The sequence below is a fragment of the Chrysemys picta genome, chromosome 7 (genome assembly GCF_011386835.1).
Source record: "Chrysemys picta bellii isolate R12L10 chromosome 7, ASM1138683v2, whole genome shotgun sequence".
In the NCBI taxonomy this organism is placed as follows: Eukaryota; Metazoa; Chordata; order Testudines; family Emydidae; genus Chrysemys; species Chrysemys picta.
Window position 1 is genome coordinate 65,842,042 of NC_088797.1, and position 17,765 is coordinate 65,859,806.

Below are 17,765 nucleotides of genomic sequence, written 5' to 3' on the forward strand. Positions count from 1 at the left end.
CACTGCTGGCCAAAAGACTCTCAATATTGCCAGGGTGTATGCACATCATTAGTGGGATATGAATATGGACTTGAACTCCCATTACTGCACAGATAAGAAACTTTACTTTTCTCTTTCTTCTCACAGGACAAGTTTTCTGTTCTATCTCAGAAGCTAATCCCTACCTTCACAGTTAAATGTGAGAGGTATTTAACTAGACTGAACCCAAGTTCTGTCCAGATCTTAGATGTCAATCCCATTTACTTACCCAGGAACAGACCAAAACAAGTTAAACTATCAAAAATGTTCAGTTACAAAGGCTTGTAGTTCAAAATCACACATACAAAACCACCTTCCATAATTTAAATGTAGCTATCACATTTCCTTTTTTCTAGGCTGGCAAGATTTTTAATATTACATCTTTTTGATCACTTTTGAGAATTCTTATTTTTTTACATGGTGGTCTTTTGATAACATAGAGTTTGACTTGATTTTTTTGAGTCAATAATGATTTTGCTACTTTCTTGAGATATAATGGAAGGAGAAAAAAAAATGCATCTGACCTAGAGGTCTGCAAGTTCCTGTTGTGAAAGAGGGTCTACTTTTTTTGACCTGAGGCTAAACTTTGCAGGGATTGCAGAGCCTTGTCTGTGCCTTTAAGCAACATTTGATAGCGGGGATAAAGAATGGGTGATTGTTGATGAGATGTGCAGGGCCACATTTGAGGTGCTATGCAGTTCACAGGATGAACCCATGCTGTGTCCAAACAGTAGGTGTAGATAATTTACATCGACGTTACAAGTGGTCGCCCATCATCAGAGAACAATAGCTGTGCTCAGAGTGCTGCTTTTGGCAGTAGCTTTGCTTTGAGAACGTAGATGTTTACTGTATTAATTTTTTTGAAGTAACTGTATATTGTATTGCTTTTTGAGGCTATTTTTTCTTCCTGAGGAAATAAACTGCATATTTTTTATGGGCAGGTAAAACTATTCTGATTTGGCGCAATGTCAATTTATTATGCTAATTTCTCATTGCTCTTAAGTATTTTATGCTATATATTTTATATACCCAAAATTGGGAATAAGGGAATAAAATATTACATAGTATACCATCTAACATACAAGCTTTCATCAGACATAAAATCAAAACATGTTGGGTTTATAACTGAACCATAGCCTGACCTATCAAATCGTTTATAATATACACCTCTACCCCGATATAACGCGACCCGATATAACACGAATTCGGATATAACACGGTAAAGCAGTGCTCTGGGGGGGGGGAGGAGGGCGGAGCTGCGCACTCCAGCGTCTCAAAGCAAGTTCGCTATAACGCAGTTTCACCTCTAACACGGTAAGATTTTTTGGCTCCCGAGGACAGCCTTATATCGGGGTAGAGGTGTACTGTATATTGTATCAAATCATATAAATATAAAATATTCCAATATTTAATAAAATTCAAGAAGCCAGCAGATGCCATCTCTTGGAATGTAATATTTTTGCAAAGTAATTGATTCATATTCACATTCCCAGAAATCTGGCATATTTGCAGAAATACTGAGAGCCTTAGTCCTAAATTTTCAAAAGTGACTAGTGATTAGAAAGTTTCTGAAGTTTTGGTACCCAATTTGAGACAAACTACAGAGGCCTGATTTTCAGACCTTAGCTGCTTAGCACTTTCTGACAATCAGTGTCATTTAAAGTGTCACTTCTGAAAATGTAGGCCTTAATATATAAGCTTCAATGAAGATGTACATTATTTCCTATTGAAATAATTACATGTAAAGATCACATAACAAAAAGACACAATTTTTTACAAGACCTTTCACCTTTAGTAGAGGCACTTGGTGCCATAGAAAGGAGACATAACTTGAGTGGTTTCCATCACAGAAGACTTCAGGTCTGGTATGCCATTATAGATGACTTCCCTAAACCCCACCAAATTGGTCAGCTGTGACCTCAGGACAGTGAGATTTGACCCTGCCAAAAAAAAAACCAATTCCAACGAATCTTGTCTGTCATAAAAAAATGCGTTTAGTCAAAGAGCACTCATTCTTTTTCCTCCCCTCAACTGTAGTTCTTGTCAACTTGCATTATGCATGGATAACACAGAAACGTAGACATCCCCTCTAGCTTCCCACTGTAATAGGTTTAATCAGATAATTACAATAATAAGTGATAATACTTAGAACATCATATTAAACAATGCTGAACACTCAGTGGCATTAAATTTTAAGAAAGAGACCAAATAAATAAATAAAACTTGCCTTGAAATGGGAAAACTGTGAAAATGTCCTCTCTATCCAATTATCCCTACACTGTCTAGGCATGGTTTGGTTGTTAACTATCTAGAAACACTGAAGTATTTATAGGATAAGACTTTCTTAATCTACCCCTAATCTGACACAAGATAGGCACATTTCAAGGAGGACTATTTGACTTTGTCAAAGTTGCCATTCTGTTTTTTGGACTACTGACCTGGAGATCTGTCATCTCGCTTTTTAAGTTAAATTATTGAATCTTAAATTTGTTCTGGTTTGATATGCCAAATCTTCAATTTTGAGAGTATTCACGTGTGATATATTTGGAAAGTATTATTGAGAGTTAGCACAATTGGCCATTTCAGTGTTGCGGTGCATCTCAAAATTGATAGAGAAACTGATGTCGTAATGACCAGTTGCAAAACATTAATATCACCTTAGGTTTGCAAGTCTCCATGCATTTGGAAAAATGTACTGATAATTTTTAAGAGAAGCTAATTTTGTTCGGGTCATCATATGATTTCTCAGCATTTTGCTGTGTATTCTTTATTTCTCAGAGCGTGTTTGGACGTTGCCTTTATGGTTGCTTTATGCCTTGTGTACTCATTTACACTGGGGCAAAGTATAAGACGCTACTCAATCAGAATGGTAACAGTGTTGCACTGCTTTGGGCAATGGAGAATTCTCATTTTTTTTCTCCTTGAAATCTTAAATTAGATACTTTTTCCTTTACTGTAATAATTACTATCTAAATCACATTCACCCTTTTACCAGTATTCACCAAATTCTGACTAAGCAAGTCTGACATCCTTTGCTAAATTAAATCCGTACACTATGGTGTGAAACTGCAAGCAGACAGGCATGTCTGTGGATTGGTGGAAAAGCTGAAGCAAAATACTGAATGTTTAGCAGTACTGTAATTTTTTTTTTTTATTGCAGACATTGTAGGATATCTTTACCTTCCCAGTATTGCATAACTTTCTGTATTAAAAAGAGAAATCTGAGAACAGAAATAAAACAATAGCTTTGACTATAAGCTTTTCACAACAGGGAATGTCTCTGTGTGTGCGCATGAGTGAAGTACCCAGGTAATTAACAAAGAAAAACAAAAGGATTGTTGTAAAAACTACTTGCATTAAAGGATAGTACAAGCCCCAGTGTTTATTTAAAAACCAAAACAAGAGTGGAACCTATTTACACTACATTGGTTATAATGCAGATCTATTTATAGTAAAGTACAGTAGAATGAAAGGCCCAAATTGTTTAAACACTGTGCAATGTGCCAGTTGTAATTTAGGGCTTGTCTATACTTACGCGCTGGTTCGGCGGCAGGCAATCGCACTTCTGGGTTCGATTTATCGCGTCTTGTCTGGACACGATAAATCGAACCCAGAAGTGCTCCCCGTCGACTCCGGTAATCCTGCTCGGTGCGAGGAGTACGCGGAGTCGACGGGGGAGCACTTGGGGTATACGTGAATAACGTAGCTGAAGTCGACATACCTTAGTTCGAACAGAGGGGTTAGTGTAGACCAGGCCTTAGAGTCTGTGAACTGCTGCCTACAGTCAAAGCGTTACATTACATTAATACCCCAAGTGCTTTCATAGTGTCAAAACACATGTGATGAGAGTTTCTTCAATAGACCAGACCAAGCATGTGGGGAAGGGAATAAGCATAATAGTTAAATGTGGCTGATTGTCGATTGTTAATATATCCATAATCTCTCGCTTTCAATGTATTTTCATGCTCCAACCTGCTTCCTTACTGCCATTTATTCCCCAGGTCAATACAGTTTGAGCTCTTTTCTTTCTCTCTGCCTCCTCCTCTAGATTTACAGCTGAGTGTGAGAAGCTTTTGTTTTCAAAGGTTGGGAGAAGCCTCCTAGGTGCATAGGCGCTGGAACGTGCGGTGCTGGGGGTGTGGCAGCACTCTCGGGTTTGAAGTGGTTTTCGTCATATACAGGGTTTACAGTTGTGTTAAATGGCTTTCCGCACCCCGACTATAAAAATTGTTCCAGCGCCTATGCCTGGGTGTGCAATGTGGCACTAATGGCTGCTTCCATCCATAGAGACTTTAACAGCTCCTGTCACATAAATCGGTGCAGTTTATTCCTGGATTATTTTTTTAATTAGCTTTGCTGCTATACATCTTTACTTGTACATATCTAGTGTATTTAATGTGGGTAACATATTCCGTGTTTTTAACTCCTGAAGAGAGATACTTGCGCTTCTGTTGCTGAAGGCACTTAGCCTTTGGCCTCCATGTCTGATGAAAAACCCACGGTATGTACATTCATTATCTTTATGTGAATCGTGTTGCTTACGTACACAGCATGGCAGAGTCCAAGAGTATTACTATCTCTTCTGACATCCAAAGCCAAAACATTTCCCCCTGTAACTTAGCTAATTAATTTTTTTTAAATAGAAGTTGTGCTGATATCAGATGATACAAGAGTTGTACAAGGATGGCACAGCTATAAAAGTTGTCATCGCTGATCTTCTACTCTACTTCTCCCAAATTTGGGTAAATTATATAGCTATGCAGTTCAGATAAATAGTTTGTGAAAGCTGCTTACATTGGTTGTGAGGAGAGTTTCTTCATAGGATAGTCTGAGGCTAGGTCTATACTACCCGCCTGAATCGGCGGGTAGAAATCGACCTCTCGGGGATCGATTTATCGCGTCCCGTCGGGACGCAACAATTGATCCCCGAATCGGCGCTCTTACTCCACCAGCGGAGGTGGTAGTAAGCGCCGCCAACAGAAAGCCGCAGAAGTCGATTTTGCCGCTGTCCTCACAACGGGGTAAGTCGGCTGCGATACGCTGAATTAACGTAGCTGAATTTGCGTATCTTAAATCGACTCCCCCCTGTAGTGTAGATGTACCCTTAGATCATGGGGTGGAAATAAAGTAGGAGTGGGTGCAAGGGATACCCTCAGTTCCAAGAGTAATTTTGAAGGATATTCTCCCACCATACAAGACAAATAATTGATTACTGCTTTTGCTCAGGATATGCAATTCCGGATTTTGTAAGATCCCACTCTTCTTTCGAACATCAGTATAGGCTCCTATATGTTTATGATGGGTAGTAAGCAACAGATTGGGAGACTGGTATTGATGTATTTATCTTGTCAACAAAATCAGTTCTTAAGCCCTGTTTTACATGGTAGATTTTAGTTGTTTCATATTTCTCTTCTCCCATCCCGTTGGATAGGACCTCAAAACCACTACTTAATCCTTAATAAGAAAGGAGGCATCAAGCAGGGGCTTTGCAACTGTACCACTGCTAGAGCTGAAACAGTTAGCTTTCTCACTTTGAATGTTAGCCATGTTTTGGTCAGGTGTGGCATAGCTGCACTGTACCCCCAAAACATTTGACATAAGTCATAGTTGTAGCTATGAATAGTGTAGTTGGAAAGGTGGGGGGAGGAGAAACAAAACCTAAACAAAGATTAGTCTTTTGTATTGTCCTCTACAAGGTTTTAGGGGAATAGAATGAATTCTAACAAAATGTATTTTTTTAAAATAGTATATTTAGTGTTTATGAAAGGAACTGGTTTGAATGCCCTGGAGACTGAAGTTGTCCACAGAACAAGACAATAGCTTTGGAAGTTTTTCTACCTCACTAATGGGCCTCAGCCATGTTCTGGAGGGGTCATCTCAGGTTCAGTCTCCAGGCCTATTCAATCTTTGCCTTCTCTGCTGAGGCCGTCAACAAAAGTGCCTGTTAGGGTAAGTTGTGAAGGAGGTTTTTGTGGTTGTGATGGGTGTCTGCCTACTGAATTCATTTTGCGCATGGCATCAAGGTACCATAAGATAGTAATAATTTTTAGTGAGTGGGTTAGATAGTTTACATAAGAGGAAAGTCTCCTCTGTAACTGTTGCTGATTTTCCAAGCTATGTAATAACACATTTTGTAGACTGAGTCATTGAGGCGTCACAAAACCTGGGGTTTTTTAGTGGTCAATCAATGTTGATCTGTTGGATAATTGAAACACTGACTGTAGATTTTGGAGGAAATGTCAGCTGATTTTTTTTTTTTTTAAGGTTGTGTTACTGGTCACAATACCAAACTTTTCCAGAATTAATAGGTCGGTCTCTCTCTCTCAGCCTAAAACAAGACATGTAAGAATCTATTTTTGGATACTGGGAAATGCAGTTAAATTTTTTTACTATTCCAGGTGAAGATAAAAGACTGAGCTCTCTATTGAGCTGACATGAGTTCAGAATTCATTAGATTACAGAGTTTCTTTCAAGCTTTAGATGGGATAGTGAAGGGAAAAACCTGCACTGGATTTCTACATCTTATTAGCTGTCCTCACTGCATAATGTATTGCAGAAAGTGCTAATTGTCACTCACGATGATTTGTGACAGAGTAAAACCTTGAGGAAAATCTGATTCTCTTTGTGGGGAATATAATAAACAAAAATCAGTGGGCTAAAAAAGTATGTTTATCTTTCTGTGGTGCTACTCCTAAAAGATAAATGAGTCATTTCATACAGAGTGGTGATAAAAATATTTACTATTTATGGACAAACTCCAGTCATTATACATGTACATGTAATTCCTGTGTATTATGCACCACATAATTGTCTCAAAATATCCTGTTACAAGCTTTTAAAATAGCTTAAAATGAAGTTGTAGAATTTCTCTGTAGTTTTAGCATGTAACTCAGATTTGGATAAACTGTCACAAATATTGAGCTGATGAACGATTATATTTTTTATACTTTTATATTTATGCATAAAATGTTTTAACTGCTTACACAACTCAATTTGCAAGTTTCATATTATGCTTTTGGTTTAAAATGAGTATATGCAACGTGGCATTTAAAGTATAAATTTTATTTGTTTACTATTGTTTGTCTTTACTCTTTCTATTATTATGGCTGCTGAAAACACTATTTTAGAAATCTATTTCCAGCTTAACTTCATATAAGCAAATTTAACACAGTTAGCAGTTGCTTAAAACTTTTTCAGGTATATCCTGGTAAACTGGCTAGAAAAGAGTATAATGGGCTCCAAATTACAATTAAAAAAGGTTGTAGGGCAACACATAATGGTATATCTAGACTGACAAACTATTTAAAAGTAAATTGTTAATTGAAATGGCTTTCATGTTTTTTAGTTACTATTTCACCAGTGTGATAATTTACCATATTGGATTATTTCCCCTTTTCTCTTGCAGAGAATTTAGAGTGGATGGGTAGAACCCTTTAATAAGAAAAAAACAGTAGTATAAAGTTGAAATATAATTTCTTCAATGATTTAAGTTGGTTGTGTGTTTATTATGGTTAGAGTTAACTTAATTGGTGAATTATGTAATGTAGACTCTGAGTATATGCACAGAGTGTTCATGTGAATACATACATTATTTGTAATATGATTAGTATTTAATTTTACCATGCATGTTTTTAAGTTTGTTTTTCCATTTTCTATACATTTTAAAATTTTACGCATGACAGAAATAAAACACATGTAAAAAATTTGTAACATTTATAGTAAAAATTCTAAATGAAGTAAAAATGACATGAAGTTGTAGCTATTGAGAATGGAATGTGCATTAAAGTATGACTTTTCATATGCTTTTCTGAAATATGCCTATGAAGGTGAAAGTGTTACATAATCTGTAAAAACCTTAGTATTAAGAACTTTTCATGAACAAATTTCGCTTTGAAAATCTAGGTACTTCACAGGTACATGTAACTGATAAAATCTTTTTGTAGTTGTCAAAACAAGCATAGCTAACTTTGTACATTTTCTATTATAACTAAAAGCACTTTGACAGTCTGAAACCTGGTATATCAATAGGGAAAGCAAACAGACTATTCATTTTACCACCACGATTCACTAAGAGTTTTGACACTTTTGAAATCTATCACTTGAAAACAGTGAGACACAGATGATTAAAAGTTGTTACTGGCAAAATCTATGGTGAATACCGATTTTTATTGATATTGTATAGTGATTCCTTTGCTTGATGGTATTGTCTTATTTAAAGATTGAGGTAGTTGACCATATGGAGCCTATCTGCATGTCTCATTGTAGTCCATTAAGTAGTTTCTATGCCTCTAAGGCCTCTTGGAAAGAAAGAAAAGAGAGAGAATGCTAACCTAGTTGCTGCTTGGTGACTGGCATTGTTTGTAGCCTACCTGTCAGTTCTCAGTTTGGTTGATGTGTGGAACTGCGTTGCCCTGATGTCTAAAGTCACTCAGAATTAACTTGAACTAGAGATGCTGCCAGTGCAGGACTGTTTGGAAAGATAAAGTAGACTGCAATGACCTGATATTTGCTTTCTCAGTCTGGGAAAATTACCATGTGTTTGTCAATGGAATGCACTATGCTAAGGCATTTGAGAAAAACATTGCATCAGGCCATTTTGTCCAACCCTGCATACTGGTTTTTGGTTTGTAATTATTTCTCTGTTTAACAGGCCTTTTTAAGCTATTTAGAAACCACAGATGTGTAAATGTATTGCTAGCTACCTAAGATCAGTATGAATATACATTCTCTCCCCCCCCCCCCTTTTTAATAAAGGTTTTACAGATAGCCTCAGAGGATCCTTCAATACCTGCTTACAGTAGCTGAGGCTTGGAAAAGTTTGATACAGAACTGTGATCAGCTTTTCAACAGTACCGTTTACTAGTAATGCAGTCCTCTAAGGTTGTGTAAGCTGCAACTGGGGTGTAATTTCTAAAAATGGTAGTGAGGATGTGGCAGTGTGGGCTTCAGCATGGACTGCACAGGTGAGTACGTATCCGGGGGGGAGCATGTGCAGCCTGTGCTCATGCCCAAGGCACTGCGTCCTCACTGCTATTTTTTAGTGAGCTAGCTAGATTAAGGTTAGTGTGGGTACGTCTATATGAGCCACACATTACACCCCTCTGTTGCAGTGCAAACATAGCCAAAGGTCTGTTGAGCATTCTGGCCCTGATCCAGAAAAAACAAGTATATGACTTGTCCCATTGAAGTCAGTGGCAGCACTCAAATGATTTAAAGTTAACTGTGTGAGTCTGACATGTGTATTACCTGATCAGGGACATGGTGCTCAGCATTTTGCAGGGTCAATTCCATAGTTCATCCATGCAAAAGTAATTTTGTCTTGCTCTTTTGTCTGTATGCTTGACTTAAAACTCCCCACCCTCCACTCCTTGTTCGCTGTGTGTATTTTCTGTGGATAAGAGTAGTTGCATATTTTTTTTTTTGGCCTTTCTCCTGAGACTGCCAACAAGGTGGCTATTTGTGGGATGGATATGCTAGGAGCTAGAGCCTACTGACTCACTCTGCATAAGCTACCGACACAACTATTAACTGAAGCATATTTCAGATGAGCCTGAATTTCAAAGATATTGTTCTGGGCTCCTAAGCCTTATCCTAAATACAGCTCCAGATACCTCCAAGGATATATACAAGTGTGTAACTAAACTGAGTGAGATGAACATTTTGAGCCCTTTATCTGTCACACTACGGGTAATGCAGGTCAGGTGGCTCCAGGGTAAGAAAGTTTCCAATTGATGGGTGTCCAGGTTCATAGACATGCTCAAAACTATGCCATCCTACCCACTTTTTTTTAACCTATTAAACTGATCTACTAACTGCCTAAAAGTGAGTGTGCAAGCCATGTCTATGGTGGAATTTTTTGGTTTTTGTTTTTACAACAAAGCCAACAAACAACTTCTCTTGCACATTGCTTACAACTTTTTTTCTCAGTAGTACAAAACGGAACATTATTTCATGAAAATACAAGGCATCTGTTAGCCATGGATTTAGTGTGCCATGGTGAAAATCAGGGTTAAAATGGATTTGTCTTAATGGCAGTTGTAATAATGTCCCAATGAAAAAATCTTGATCAATGCTGTTTAGACATAAAATTTTGTTTTTTGGGTAACAAAAATCGCTCTTGCATTATTTGGGGACATACAATGCCCCTGCTCCACCTCTGAGTTTTGACACAAAATTCTAAATGCTCTCAGAATCTCTTGATATGAGTATCCTCTTGCAAGCATCACAATTTGCGTAGTTGGAGGACTTTTAGATTGACACCTGAATGCCATTCTGAAACATCTAACACAGGCCTGTCTGTTGGGGAAAAGGATTCTTACATTTAAATAAGAACATTAAGCAGTATTCCTGAATAATGGAATGGTGTTACAATGAACTTGGACATACTACTCTTTTTTCCATTTCATTTAGAGTATTACTTCCTACAGTGAGAGGTTTATAGAAAGGAAGTTCATTATAGAGAGAAACAGGATTATTTGTATAACAGGTACTTTGTTCTCATAGCCACTAGTGAGAGAATGAAAATGAAGTATCCTAAACAAAATTCACATTTTATCTGAAAATGTATCTAAGTTTAAGCAGCTGCCTAATATTATATAACACAAAAGCAAATTTCCCAATATTGGCATCAGTAACACTTCAACCAATGAAGATTAGGTGAGGTTTTACCAGATTATATACTCAAACTTTAAGAGGATATGTCAATATGGAATGTAGAGTTTTAAAAAATAGATGTAGATGAGGCAAAATTTACCTTAAGGGAATATCTGATATTGACTATAGAGAGATTAAAATGTGTAGAATATTTTCCCTGTATTTCTTGGTGAGGTGCTTCTGGGATAGGAGCTGTACCAGTATGTTTACAGATATCTCAGACACAATAATCATTTTGTAGTTCACACCAACAGCTTAGTATCCATACCTTTTGTTTGATGTCACAATGAGAGTTTTCGTTCCCCCCCCTCCCCCCATTCAAATCATTTTTATGTACTAGAGTTTCAGCTGGAAACACACACAGCTAATATTTTTCTGGTGCATAAAAGATGTAACTTCACATTTAAATTTATTGTAAAACATTACACACATCTGTAATTATATTACTTTAAAATAAAGCCTTCATCTATTCTAAGATCTTTTGATGTCCCTTCCCTGCTGACTCTATTTTTTTTTTGTTCCCACTTACGTTAATGTGAAGAGACAGTTGAGTAAATGCACAATGAACTTCAAAACCTAGTAATTGTTTTTCAGAAAGAATGAAACTTGTGAATTAGATATGGATTGTAAAAGAACACCAGAGCTGATTAGTGTTCGTTAGGTTTGCCTGCTGGACCGTTCTGACACCTGTCTTCCAGCTTTCTCCATAAATGCCATTGCTGATCCCTCTGTACTGCCAGTCACATGACAGCGAGGGAGAACTTGTGGGTGGGAGTTAAGACTCCCACTGAACCTTGTCAGGCTTAGCAATTCATGAAACTCGACATAAAAGGCAACTTTAAACAAAGATGAGTTGAATCCATTTACATGCAAACTCTAGTGTTAGTTCGCTCTCTCTCTCTCGCTCTCTCTCTCTCTCAAACAACGAGGAGTCCGGTGGCACCTTAAAGATGAACAGATGTATTTGGGCATAAGCTTTCGTGGGTAAAAAACCCATTTCTTCAGATGCATGGAGACTGTGTGTCTATATATATGTATATATATAAAATAAAGCCTGCAATGGGTGAATGTTGAAAGGGTTACTATTTCTTTCTTTCGTATAGGATGTGTAAATGATAAGTTTTGTAAGATTGGAGGGGGGAGGGCGTGGAAGAAGCCAACTTTCAAGGCACTGAAAAATTGCTTTTTAGGAAAAATCTGTTTCATCCTAACCATCTGCTTGCATCTTGTTTACAGCACAGTGTGCCAGTTTGTGCTTATTAATCATGCTTACACAAGTATCTTAATTACTCCCTGTGTAGCTGCTCTGTCTTGAACTCAGAAGTTGACCTTTCTCTTTTTATTCCTTTAAATCATTAATCATACATAATCAGCGCCAACGGGGCAGAGCCATGGAGAAGGCTACCCAGATTCTGAAAGCGCACACACCAATCCTGGGAAGCCATGCAGATGAGAATGACTCCATTGCTAGCAGTCAGGCATATCTTAATTAATGACTTCTTTGTCTGTACGTACGCACACATGTATCCTGATTCTATTTTTCCCCTTTGCTTGTATTTATCTAGAATTCATTGACTCAGTTTATTATACTGACCGTCATAAAGAAATATGCCTCTGCATTTAAAAACATTCAAATAATCTATAAGAGCTGATAAGGAAATAGACTCTTTTGGTTGTCATATATGTGAATTCCTTCTCAATGTGCTAGTTAAATTTTGTAGAGTGAGCTGTGTGGGTTTAAAAAGAATAACTTCAGGATCTCCTTTCTGAACAATAGCTTTGAAAGTTGCAAATATTTCCAAGTTGAACAAGTAAGTGTGTGTGTGTGTGTGTGTGTGTGTGTGTGTGTGTGTACGCATCTTTAAAAATAGAGGATTTCTGATAAGTAAACCATATTACTTTCACTAGGAGCATCATGCACAAAGCAATTTTTTCCTCCAGATTTTTCTTCAGAGGGGAAGAAAAAAATCCAAAAATTGCAGTATTGGAAAAACATAGATTGAAAAAAGTGGGGAGAAAAAGATTGAAAGAGTATGGCTAGAATTTCAGAAAAGCCGCCTGGTTTGCAATATACTAGACAAATTACAGTATGCAAAAGTAATTTTGCCTGTCCCTAAACTATTCAGTATGATGAAAATCCTATCAATACTGTAAAAAGGGAGACATCTGAACTGCACTGTCTACTTGGCTTAGATTTTTGTACATGTGGAAAAAAGAGACTTAAGATTCCATTGCAATGTGACCTGCATTTTCTGTTTATCCCTATTATATTATTTTTGTTTTTGTTACAACACTATTTTGTTTTAATATGAATTTGAATCTATCTAATCTGTTGCGCTCGCTAGTGGTATGAACGTAGTGAAGCTTTAACAAGAGTGCAAGCTCTCACTAACCTTGAATAATAGCTATGGTATGATGATGAGCACTTTGGTTTTATATTTATTGTGATTACATGAAAAAAATCAGTTCTATCTAATGTGCAACAGGAAAATGTAAAGGAGGAAAAATTATCAACAGAAAACAGAAAATCTACATAGTGAAAAACTACCTAAATCAGATAAAAAAAAATGCCATTCCAAATGCAACAGGAATATATAACTTTTGGGTTTTATGATTTATATTAAAAATTACTTGTTCATGAGGTAAAGAAATAAATCTGTTTACACTGAACGAGGTGAACTGGATGTTTTATACAGTCTAGCTTGTATATTTGACTGGCCATTTCTTTAAGATTGTTTTCATTTATTTATGAAGTGACCGTTCTCTCTTGTCTCTGAATAGGGTTCCACGAAGCCATTGTGTAGTTCTGGTATGTAGGTAGGCACACACTTTTGGCAGATCTGAACAGATGACCGCTGTAATGCAACGTAACACATAACCAGCTTCATTGGAGAAAGTAATAATTTGAGAACTTGGACTGAAACACTTGGCGCGTGGATTGTGCAAACCTCACTTGCCTTAGAAGCGATTAGCAAATGGAAGCTTGCTTTTGGAAATATCCATGACTTCTGGAAAAGTGACTTAATCATTTTAATGCCCCACTTGGCAGAAATTATACGTTCACTTCCGCCCCACAGAAAGCAATGAATTTTGTCTCTTTTTGTTTAAGCACAGCTATTTAGGAAGGCCTCCAAAATGCTTTTGCTAACATCTAGGAGCCTATTTTATAGAAAAATTCTGGGTGGATATTTCCAGAGTATTCTCCTTTCAAATATCAGAGGGGTAGCCATGTTAGTCTGAATCTGTAAAAAGCAACAGAGGGTCCTGTGGCACCTTTAAGACTAACAGAAGTATTGGGAGCATAAGCTTTTGTGGGTAAGAACCTCACTTCTTCAGATGCAAGTAATGGAAATTTCCAGAGGCAGGTATAAATCAGTATGGAGATAACGAGGTTAGTTCAATCAGGGAGGGTGAGGTCCTCTGCTACCAGTTGAGGTGTGAACACCAAGGGAGGAGAAACTGCTTCTGTAGTTGGATAGCCATTCACAGTCTTTGTTTAATCCTGATCTGATGGTGTCAAATTTGCAAATGAACTGGAGCTCAGCAGTTTCTCTTTGGAGTCTGGTCCTGAAGTTTTTTTGCTGTAAGATGGCTACCTTTACATCTGCTATTGTGTGGTCAGGGAGGTTGAAGTGTTCTCCTACAGGTTTTTGTATATTGCCATTCCTGATATCTGACTTGTGTCCATTTATCCTCTTGCGTAGTCCAGTTTGGCCAATGTACATAGCAGAGGGGCATTGCTGGCACATGATGGCATATATAACATTGCCATGCAACAAACCTCGATGCCAACTCTGCCTACATATCTACACCAGCAACACCATCACAGGACCTAACCAGATCAGCTACAACATCACCGGCTCATTCACCTGCATGTCCACCAATGTTATAGGCACCAACTTTCCAATGTGCCAGTGGTTTTCACTGCTCAACCCCTGGCTCTGCCCCAGGTCCTGACCCCACTCCACCCCTTCCCACAAGGCTCCTGCTCCTTCCCCAGAGCCTGCTGTGGCCTCACTCCTCTCCCCCCCACCCCCCAGAGCCTCCTACATGCTGTGAAACAGCTCATTTTGGTGGGCAGGAAGCATGGGGAGGGAGAGGGAGGTGCTGATCGGTGGGGCTGCCGGCGGGTGGGAGGCACTGGGGGCAGGGTGGGGGGAATTGATGGGGAGGTTGCTGACATATTATGTGGCTCTTAGGCAACGTACATTGGTAAATTCTGGCTCCTTCTCAGGCTTAGGTTGGCCACCCCATATCTAATCCATGGCGCCGTTATTGAGATTTTTGAGAGGTGCTTGTTGCAGTGTAGGATTTTGTGATGTGGTTATGTAGTCCTTTAGTTAGTGGACAGAAACCAACCGTCATTAGATAATTATTTTTGGTCACTGCTGACCTCGCCTGGATTTGAACAGGTAACATAGATCTGTAAGGCTTCATAGCAGTGTTGTAAAACACTGGACTTGGAATTAGGAGACCATGGTTTTCTTCCTAGTTCTACTACTGACTTGTTGCATGTCTTCGGTCAAGTAATTTCACGTTCTTGTGATTCTTTCCCCTCCTGCCCTTTGTCTTGTTTACTTAGATAGTTCCTACCCAAAAAGTTTACAATCTCAGGGGTGTGTGTGTGTGTGTGTGTGTGTGTGTGTGTGTGTGTATACACATACACGTACAGAAACTAACCCAGTTAGTTGGGGCTATTAGGTGCTAATTCTGTTCCCTGGAGCCATTGGGGTAGGCTCCCTCTTCCTCTTTTTTTTTTTTTTTTTTTTTTTTCCAGTGCAAACCTGGACCTAGATAAAATCTAGCTTCAGTTTTCACTTGTTTACCTGACAGAAACTTCTGCAGGTAAAAACAGACCGCTCTTGTATTCAGTAGTCTTCTGTCTTAAAAAGAATATCTTCAGGGGTGAGTAACTTAAGTCTTACCGGTATGGGGGTCTGGTTCTGGGCCCCTGGAAGGGGCAGGGCCTCTGGTGGCAAGGCGGCGGGGGGGAGCCTGGGAGTCAGCCTCCCCGAGCCAACCCTTCAGTGCTGCCCAGCCTGCACTGCCTTGGGCTCCTGGCTGCTGCTGTGGTAGTGGCGGCTGGGAACCCCGGGCCCTTTTAAATCACCAGGCCCTGGGCTCTTTTGCCCCCCCCCCCCCCTCAGCGGCCCTGGGGGGAGGTCAAAGGGACAGCGCTTTAACATCAGCTGTGTACGGGCCAGTACCGGCAGCCATTTCTTACTGGTACGCCGTATCGACCCACTTTCACCTCTGAATATCCTCCAAACATATGTAATAGAGTTGTGGTCTATTTATTGCCTCTGTTAAGCAGCTGCTGTTTGGTTTTTTTCAGTGACAACTTAAGAGACGCTTCACTGTATTGAATCATTTGATATAATAAGGATAAAGGCCTTACTGACCCCAGTGTTTGAAAGGGTGCTTCAAAATCCACTATGGTCTCTTAACTACAGGAAGCTGAACATATTCACTCATCAAGGTTATCTCTTCCACTTAAGGCTTCATGTAACGTAAGCAACTTATTGTCTTTACAATTATTTTTGGAAGATGTAAAAGTTTAGATTTTAATTGTTTTTAAGTCATTCCTTTTAGTCCTGGCAGCTTTATTTCCTTTTCTTTACCTGCCCAAATGTTGTCTTTGGGGTTTTAGCTCTGTAAGGCCTGAAGGCAGTTGGCACTCTTCACTGTGGAGAAGGAAGTCAAACACACACATTTCCCCCATGCAACATGCTGCTTCTGCACAAGAGTATAAAGGCCATATGTACTTCCACTTCACAGGACATGGGGGCAAAGTGAACAGGACAAAGTAATATGGAAGATGCTAAGGACCTCCAAAGAGGAGGCTGCTGTGTGCGTATTGCCTGTGTAACTGGTCACAATCTATCCTTGGACAAAGTTATCTGCTGGGCAGCCTCCTGTACCTTTAACCATTTCTGACAGGTATGGCTTCCCTCTCAGGGGCAGCATACACCCAACAGCTGCTAGTGCCAATGTCCCGCTCTCCCAGTTACAGTCCCTCCCTTCACACTCATCACTCATTTCCCAATTCCTTGATCCCCTTTATTTTTCCACCTCTTAGATTCATACTCAACTCTGGCTTCCCTTGGCCCAGGTCAAATTTCTGGTCTTCACCCTCCCCCACCACTCCCTGTCAGATTCTCACCTGCTTCCATCCCCCACCACTCCCTGCTCCCCAGATTCTCCCCTGCTGGTGTCGTGCATTTCCTTTATAAACCAAATGCGGGTTGAGACTTGTCCTTTCTGAGAGTATTCTCTTCGTGCTGCCTGTTCAGTTCCCCTCACCTGTCTGCCTGAGATGGGAGAGAGAGATAGTCATCAGAAAACTTATAGATGGCTGTTGCCTTTTTCCATGGCTGGCTACCAGCAGACACAATGAGACATGAGTACGAATGGGGCTGCTAATCAGGGTGTGTTGTGGTTTGGGGGCTGGGTCACCTCCCACCTGTGCACTGGTGTGTGTGCCCTTAAATCGTACTTGTGGCTCCATGCAGATGATATTATAACCCTGACTGGGATGAAATGCCCTGGCGTGGGCTGTGAGGCGTGGTGGTACCTGCCAATTTCCCAAGGAGGAGGGGGTTGTTTGAGGAGGAGCATGGAGTAAATTTGCCTTAATAAGGCAACTTTTCCCTTTCAGTGTCTGGCTAGGAGCTCTTTTCCAGTAGAAGCTACATTTCCAAAAAATTTCAATCCAATCGGCAGCTTTTCATTTTCAGGCAGCTGAAAAGATGATGATGTTACAAAGGAAGTTCTCTTAATTTAGAGTAAATAAAAATCAAAAGCAAAAAGTTTCAACCAGTTGGCTCCCATCTATGCCTTTTTAAAATATGGCAACCCACTGCACCTTACTTTTGATTTCTTCTTTCTGTCATCTCAGTTTAGATTCATTCTTCTGTCCTCCAGCTGGTAATTTCATTATTAGGCTGTAACACAATTTTACTATTTCCCTTCCACCAGTACATTTGATAGCCTGTTATGAATTTATCTCCGCCATCAGGAATAAAATTTTCTTGAATTCTTACACTTTGACAGTTTTTGTCACACGTTTCTAATTGAAGCATTTTGTTTCCAAT

At 39.2% G+C, this 17,765-nt stretch overlaps 1 protein-coding gene across 4 annotated transcripts in view; it reads left to right on the forward strand.

Moving 5' to 3' along the window:
• Positions 1-17,765, forward strand: part of LRMDA (leucine rich melanocyte differentiation associated) — a 936,738-nt gene that overhangs the window by 181,709 nt on the left and 737,264 nt on the right. Inside the window, exon 2 of one of the 4 annotated variants that reach the window (XM_065551698.1) lies at positions 16,007-16,181. The exons of the other annotated variants lie outside the window; for them this stretch is intronic. The gene's annotated coding sequence lies outside the window, so the exon portion shown is untranslated. The remainder of the gene's footprint in view (positions 1-16,006; positions 16,182-17,765) is intronic. 4 annotated transcript variants of the gene reach the window in all.